Source organism: Microcaecilia unicolor, chromosome 1, assembly GCF_901765095.1.
Source record: "Microcaecilia unicolor chromosome 1, aMicUni1.1, whole genome shotgun sequence".
NCBI classification, from domain to species: Eukaryota; Metazoa; Chordata; class Amphibia; order Gymnophiona; family Siphonopidae; genus Microcaecilia; species Microcaecilia unicolor.
In genome coordinates this window covers 733,650,425-733,658,210 of record NC_044031.1, presented here as the reverse complement: position 1 = coordinate 733,658,210, position 7,786 = coordinate 733,650,425, and positions in this window count along the sequence as shown.

Here is a 7,786-nt window from a genome sequence, read left to right as displayed (position 1 = left end):
CAGATAGGCCTCACGTTCACTCACAGCCAAAGGATAGCGGCGGGACATAGCCCTAGCCACTTTAAGGCTCGTTTCCGGGACATCCCATTGAGCCGCAATTAAGGTGTGCATGGCATCATGCACGTGGAAGGATCTAGGCGGGCGCTTCGTCCCCAGCATAATGGCAGAGCCAACAGGGGCTGAGGGAGAGACGTCCTCCGGAGAGGAAATCTTCAAAGTGTCCATGGCCTGTAAAAACAGGTTGGGCAAATCCTCTGGGCTAAAAAGCCGCGCTGCAGAGGGGTCATCCGCTCCATCCGAGCGGGGATCTATCTCCTCCAAGGAATCCGCAAAGGACCGTTGGGAGACCTCAGACACGCTGCCCTCATCTACATCGGAGGAGACAAAGTCCTCCAAGGCCTGGAAATCAACCCGAGGGCGTTTACCTCTGGGAACCTCAACCTCTTTATCAGAAGAGGGAGCAGGGGCAGCGTTTTGCATGAGGAAAGCCTGATGCAGCAGCAAAACAAACTCGGGGGAGAAACCCCCCAGACTGAGCACTTCCGCAGCCTGGGCAACAGCCCTAGACGCACTCTCAACCGGCGCTCGCAATAGCGGGGGAGAGACATGCTGCGCATCCAAAATGGCGTCCGGCGCGAAACTCCGCGAAGGAGCCGCGCGGGAAGAACGGCGCTTAACTTTAGCCGCTTGTGCCGTCGCCCAAATTAAGGGCGTTCATGGCATTAATGTCTCCAACCTCAAGGGCGGCCCACGAAGAAGCCGTCCGAGCCGCGTGGCCGGCCAAGATGGCGGAGGCGAGGAGTGGGGGATGGGCGTTTATGGCGGGAAAAAACCGCCACGCCGGAGGAACGACCGGGACATTCATCGGTCACTAAACTGTCACCCATCAAGGGCGAATCAGGTTGTAAAACCCCCGCATCCCCTCTAGAAGCGCTCCAGCGATCCGGGGAGCGACCCTTTGCGCCCTCGCCCTCCGACGCCATTGCCACGAGGAGAAGAATCGGGGAACCCCCTGCCCGCTATAAAAAGGTAAAATTACCTGCGTGCCGCTCCGAGCTGTAACGAACTGGTGTCCCAGTGAGTAGCTGCAATGAACGTTTAAAGAAACGTCGAATTAAACGCCTTTAAAGACGTTTAAAATTTTTTTTTTTTTTTTTTTTTTTTAAACGGAGCCAGCGGGAGGGGGGAGAAAAGGAGGGACCTGGCACCACCAGGTTTGCACTTGCTCAAAAGAGCCCTCTACCCCAGGCCTCAACAAAACCTAAGGATTAGGCTTGGAGGCCTAGCCAGAGCTGCTGCTGTGTGTGACCACCACCTGCTGAGATAGAGAACATACTGGGGTTTTCCGGCAGCACATGACCACATATAGGGAGGCAAAAGTTTGCTCTCTATCTCCACCTGCTGGTAGATGGACACAACCCACCAGTCTATGGATTGATCAGCTTGATGATATGGAAGCCACATTGAGCCTGCCATGAGTGGGAAAGTGCGGGGTACAAATGTAACAAAAAAAATATATATATATACCTAAGCCAATGACTCCCAAACTCTATTTGATATCACAGCCAATTGGGGATTTCAAGATATCCACTAGTATTTATAGTCTGGATATTCTGAAAATCCAGTTGGTTGTGAGAACCCCTGACCTAGTACAAAGCTGGCTTGTGGATTTGAATTTTAATTTTCAAAACATAAGCTTAAGATATATTCCCTAACGTCTCATTTTAAAAACTTTGTTTATTATCTCAACAAAACGCAGCTGTCTGACACACAGTTGATCATTCAGTGTGCCAGTATTGCAAATAAAATTTGAGAGTATAAACACCCCACCCCTGCATAACTCACCACCATATCCTCCTACCATCCTAACTCATAATGCATTGATTTTCTCCTCTCCCTCCCTCCCCCCGCCTCTCATATGTAGCACAGCAAGGACACCCATTCTTGCTCAAAATTGGGAGCTTTCAAATGTTGTAGGACTATGAGTTTTTCCGTTATCACTATGTGCCTTAATCAAGGCTTCTAGTGGTCCAAGGTCGGGGCATCCAACTGCTTCCAGTTATAAGCTGTCTCAATGTGCTGCAGGCATACACACTATTACCAGCCTCCAGTGTTTTTTTTCTAATACTTAACCCCAGCAGGCAAAGTGGAGGTAGGAAATTGACAATCTTCTGTATTTCCTTTAAATTTAGGGTCCAGAATCTCCAAATTTAGGACAAGTCCATGAAATATAATAAAGAGCCCTTTGCTCCACATACGCTCCAGCATTCTGTCTGCACTATCAGGTATATTCTCTGGAGTCTAGCTGGCGTCATATACCATCTCATTAGCACTTTCAGGCTGTTCTCTTTAAGTGTAACTAAAATTTGAAGATCTATGTGCATTCTGAATGATCTCTCATTTTTAAGGCAGGTCCACCCCCTAAATTGGACTCCCAGTACTTGTATTTAATACATCTGCCTATATGACTACTCTGTGCAGTGCTGACATAAACCCTCTGGTGCCCTGTTTCATCTTCCTGCTGTCGTGCTCTCCTAAAAGGAGTTACCTGGAGCAAATATTAGAGTTGCATATACAGAAGATATTCCCTGTCTGCTACCACAAATATATAGAGACTATCAATCTCAGGTCCAGCAAAAATTCCAAATTGTTCTTCATTCAGCACTGAAATGGGGAGCGCATGAAAATAAATTTACCAAATGAAGCAAAACATTCTTTCGAAAGTAGCCACCTGTCCCAGCTATGACACAGCCTAAGCTATCCATTTATCCAGATCTCCTTTTAGTTGCTTGATCAAAGGCGTGTAGTTGGTCTCAAAAAGCTTCACTAGATTGCTAGTAACTATTGTTCCTAAATATTTCAGGTGACTCAGTCATCTAAAAGGAAAATGTTTTTGGACCCTTCTCATTTTCTTCTGCCCTAAGTCGATAATAAGTGCTTCTGGCTTTTTAAAAAATGTTTTTAAAGGAAGGTCTTTTATACCTTACACCAAGAGGACAAAACATAGTACAAGATCCATGACTAATTACATTACTACCAAAACATAAAGGGGTATGACCAAGGCACATTAGCGTTTTTAACGTGTCTTTAAAATTAAAGCGCGTTAAATGCTAACACGCCAATACAGTCCTATGGACGCATTAACATTTAACATGTGTTGACCATTAATGCATGTTAAAAATGCTAACACATCTATAGCGTCCCTTAGTGTTTTTAATGTGCCTTCAAAGTTAAGGCACTTTAAACATGCGCCAATACAGTCCTATGGGCACATTAACATTTAATGTGCGTCAACCATTAATGCGTGTTTAAAATGCTAACACCACTGGTATACCAGTGGCACTGAGAAGCCATACTCTCCACCATACCTAACAATGGTCTTTTTAAAGACCACAACGTTTTTAAGGATTTACTTTTGAAGACTTTGTCCATAAAGATTTTTTTATATACACATTTACTGAGACTCCTAAAGAAGGCACTTGTTGAGTCTTCTTTTAATAAATTTTATTTCTACGTTGAGCATCCTAGGTCTGTTCCTTGAAGAGCCTGATTCTGTTCCCACTTTCCTCCTATTCCTGTGAAAACAAAAACCTCCAACTTTTTCAGTTTTATCAGTTATGAGACCCACCATAAAGTAGAAAAAGAGAAAATAAAAAAGGTGGGTGGGAGGGGAGAGAATATCCTCCTTTTCCCTCAGAGTAAAGTCACCATCACATAAGGTCATGTATAAATGCAAGTATTATAAGGAAACTTACTAGAAACTCACATTAAAGTGACCCCAAAATTTTTCTCCCATTTCACCATAGTGTTATGCCTCATTGCTGTTAATTTCTCAGTTCAATATACATAGCTCAGTTTTGCCATCATTTATATACACACCTGCCTCTTTCCAGGCTGCAGCCAAAGTCAGCTTTGCTACATTCAAACATTGTCTAACTAAAAATGCTTGTGAGATAGATCAGCATGTGCCTATTTTAATTTTTTTTTTTTAATCCCTGCAGGACTTGACGCTCAGTGAGCCAGTTTATCTGAAATTGAATGCTCTTTCAAAACACTTTGGCTTTTGGAAAGTCCACCAGATGGGTACCTTTTATTCCACAAAGTCTCCAGAAAGTTGAGGAGACTCGGGGGCTACCAATGGCTAAGGCACTCTGGAGTCAAGTACCATTGGTACATTTATCTTAGTTGATTAGAAGTCCTCCCATATCTGCTCTAAAAGGGTAGCCTCATCTGTTAAGTGAGCTTTAAATGGCTTATTGGTTACTTGATTGCCTAATCCACTCTGTCACCTGCTTTATAACTATTTTTTTTTTGGTGTTACATTTGTACCCCGCGCTTTCCCACTCATGGCAGGCTCAATGCGGCTTACCTGGGGCAATGGAGGGTTAAGTGACTTGCCCAGTGTCACAAGGAGCTGCTTGTGCCTGAAGTGGGAATCAAACTCGGGTCCCCAGGACCAGAGTCCACCACCCTAACCACTAGGCCACTCCTCCAATGTATTTCTCATTCTGGAATTGGTGATCGCCATTACGGAATAATGTAAGCCACATTGAGCCTGAAAATAGGTGGGAAAATGTGGGATGCAAATGCTACAAATAAAAATAAATATGCTGTAGGTAAGCATAACTGTATTTTTGTGGGAGTTGATAGTCACACACCAAAGTCTCAAAGGGTAATAGAATATCATTAAAAAAAAAATCTGCTCCTGACTTTCCAACCCCAACTTTTCCCACTGCCTATAGATAGGGACAATAATCCAGGTTTAAATAATGGATTATTACAAATGGGTGTATGTGTAGATAACTAAAAATCAGGTTTCACGCTCGCAGTATCTCTTACCCTGAACATATGTAATGCTGTGCAAGTGTTTCTTCCCACGGAATGATTATGCTTGGGAAGCTGCATTAGGTTATTCAGTTAAACTGGGCCCACCAGCACCTGATCAGTACTTTTCCAGAGTTCATGAGGATGATTTTAAAAACCACTCAACTGCTGCCCAAGTTTGCATAACCCTATAATAAAGACTTATGTTGGGTACACCCAAACCATCTCTGAATAGGTTTTCACAAAAGCCTAGGTTTTGTGCTTTTGTCTGTTCAAGATTAATTTTGAAGCCTTATAGCCCCCACTCCCATTTCCCTAATTACCACTGCTAGTGAGATGCATCTTTCCTCACTTATTCATCCTTTGATAGCCCCCTTATTTAGTCTCCATAAAGTGTTCCCTTTCCCTGGTGACTCTCACTTACCTTCCCTCGGACCAGTGCATAGTCAGACCACGTTATGCTCTGTTTGGGCCCCTCTTGCTGTCTGCATCCATACCTGATCCATTGTGTGGGTGCAGACAGAATGTATAACCCCTCTGCTGAGTGTAGTGCTCTCCACAGGTGTAATAACTTATAGCCTTTAACTCCATCTGGCTCCCTCCTGTTTGCTGATCCCAGAAGGGATTAAAATCCATATTAAAACCCCCATCTACTATTTTCCCCCTAACTTTATCTTATCAGGAATTTCATCATCTCCCTCCAGAATCGACCTTGTGTTTCATTTGGGGCATGTATGTTGACCAGCATGATTGTACAGCAGGAAATCTCCTTCACCTAAAAAGGTACATTTTTCTGTACCAGGATAGCTACCACAGCTCCCTCCCCTTCCTTATTAGATCCCCAGAAAATCTACTAATCATTTTATAGCGCTACTAGATTTACGCAGCACTGTATACATTATATGCAGGTACTTTCTCTCCCTAGAGGGCTCACAATCTAAGTTGTTTTGTACCTGGGGCACTGGAGGGTTAAGTGACTTGCCCAAGGTCACAAAGAGCTGCTGTGGGAATCAACCCCAGGTTACCAGGACCAAAGCTTGCTGCACTAACCATTAGGCTACACCTCCACCCATAGCATCTGTCCCGTAGTAGCCTTTCTGTTTACATGGTAAGATAGGTTTCCTGCAGTAAGGCCACTCCCAATTATAGCCACATAAGCTCCTTGAACATTAATTGTCTTTTCTGTGGGGATACAGGCCTTTCAAATTAACGTTCCAATCCTTAACCCAGACCCCATATTTAAATGTTGGAGGCTGCCAGTCTGCACCAATACAATTTCTTGCACCTCCCAGTTGCGTCAGGCCCTCCTCTCATACCCCCTGTAACAATATCTAACTGCCTCCACAACCTCTCACCTCCTCTTTATCTTCCACCCTCCTCCAAGTGTTTCCCTCTGCCCTCCCCTTCACCCGTTAGGCTGTGCATCCCCACCAGCCTCCTTCCCAAGGTACTGGCGATCCTCCCCAGAAAGCCCTGCCTATAACCCTTACCATATGCTCTCCCCCCACACGCTCTCTTGCTCACTGATTCTCATTTTCCATCCACTCGTTTATCCTTCCCCTGCAGTTTCCAACAATTCACCATTCATTGTAAATGTTAGAGCAAAAGGGAGTGGCTACCTATAGTAAAAAAACCTTAAGTATTTGAGAAGGGGTCCTTAAAGATCCCTACTTGCCAGGCTTTCTGTCTGACCATCCTGCTTTTTCTTGTGCCATCCCCACTTCTTTGATGGGATAGCTCTGTGGTAGACAGATCTCTTTGGGTCATTTAGCGCCTGATGGCCCCAAACTTTGATGTGCATGGGCCCTGACTGGAGGGATTTCTGTTCTCCTGCCCAGTTCCCAATAATTATTTGCAAAGTGCTTAAAGCATCATGACACAGTCTTGGAATTGTGTTTCTTGGTGTCCCTCTCAGTCTCGAATAGCATCTCCAATCTCTGTTTTCCAAGTTTTCTAGCTACTCCACATAACAGGTCAGTCTTGCTGTAGTTTTTTCCCCTGTCTCTGCACATCTCTGACCCTGGATTTATAATGTTCCCATTTTTTCTCCAGTTCACCGACCTCACTTTTAAGATCTTTTGTTTTCCATTTTTAGCTGTTCTTTCATTTTTCTGATTGTAAAGATGCACTTAGATTGCGGTCTTTGCTTGCTCCTCCATATTGGGAATATGGTAGGCTGCTTCCCTGATGCTGCTGAGCTCTTTTGCTGCACCAGCAAACTTGAAGGCATTACATTTTGTTTTGTTTTTTTGTAGCAGGGTATTTTATTAACTGAAATACAGTCAAGTACAACAGAACAGCCAGAGACGGTTGTAAAACTCTCAACATTAAACACTGCTATTAATCAATGTCAGCAATTTGGTGCATTTGAAATCAAACATTTGAAAGAAACAATCAAACCATCATACAGAGATAGTTATGAAAAATATTGCTGATAAGCTAAAACACACTTAAGAGATTTTTGCTATTACCACACTTAAGCCTCCTCACTGGAGCTCTGGAACTATGCAGCCTTCCTAGAGCTGATGTCACTTCTTCTGTACATCAACATATTAATTTAGGTTGGTAAATGAGGCCATGTGTTTGTAGTTGAAGCAGGGTAATGACGACTGACGTCAAAATTCATAAAGAATGGGATTCAAAACCCAGCTTTATTAGTTTTCCACCCATTGCTCTAACCAATCTTCCTTGCCACTTATGGAAATGCCGATTTTTAAAAAAGGTTCCAGAGGAGATTTGGAAAATTATGGACCGGTGAGCTTGACGTTGGTGCCAGGCAAAATGGTAAAGACTATCATAAAGAACAAAATTACAGAGTATATTCAAAAGCATGGATTAATGAGACAAAGCCAACATGGATTTAGTGAAGGGAAATCTTTCCTTGCCAATCTATCACATTTCTTTGAAGGGGTGAACAAACGTGGATAAAGGTGAGCTGGTCAATATTGTGTATCGAGATTTT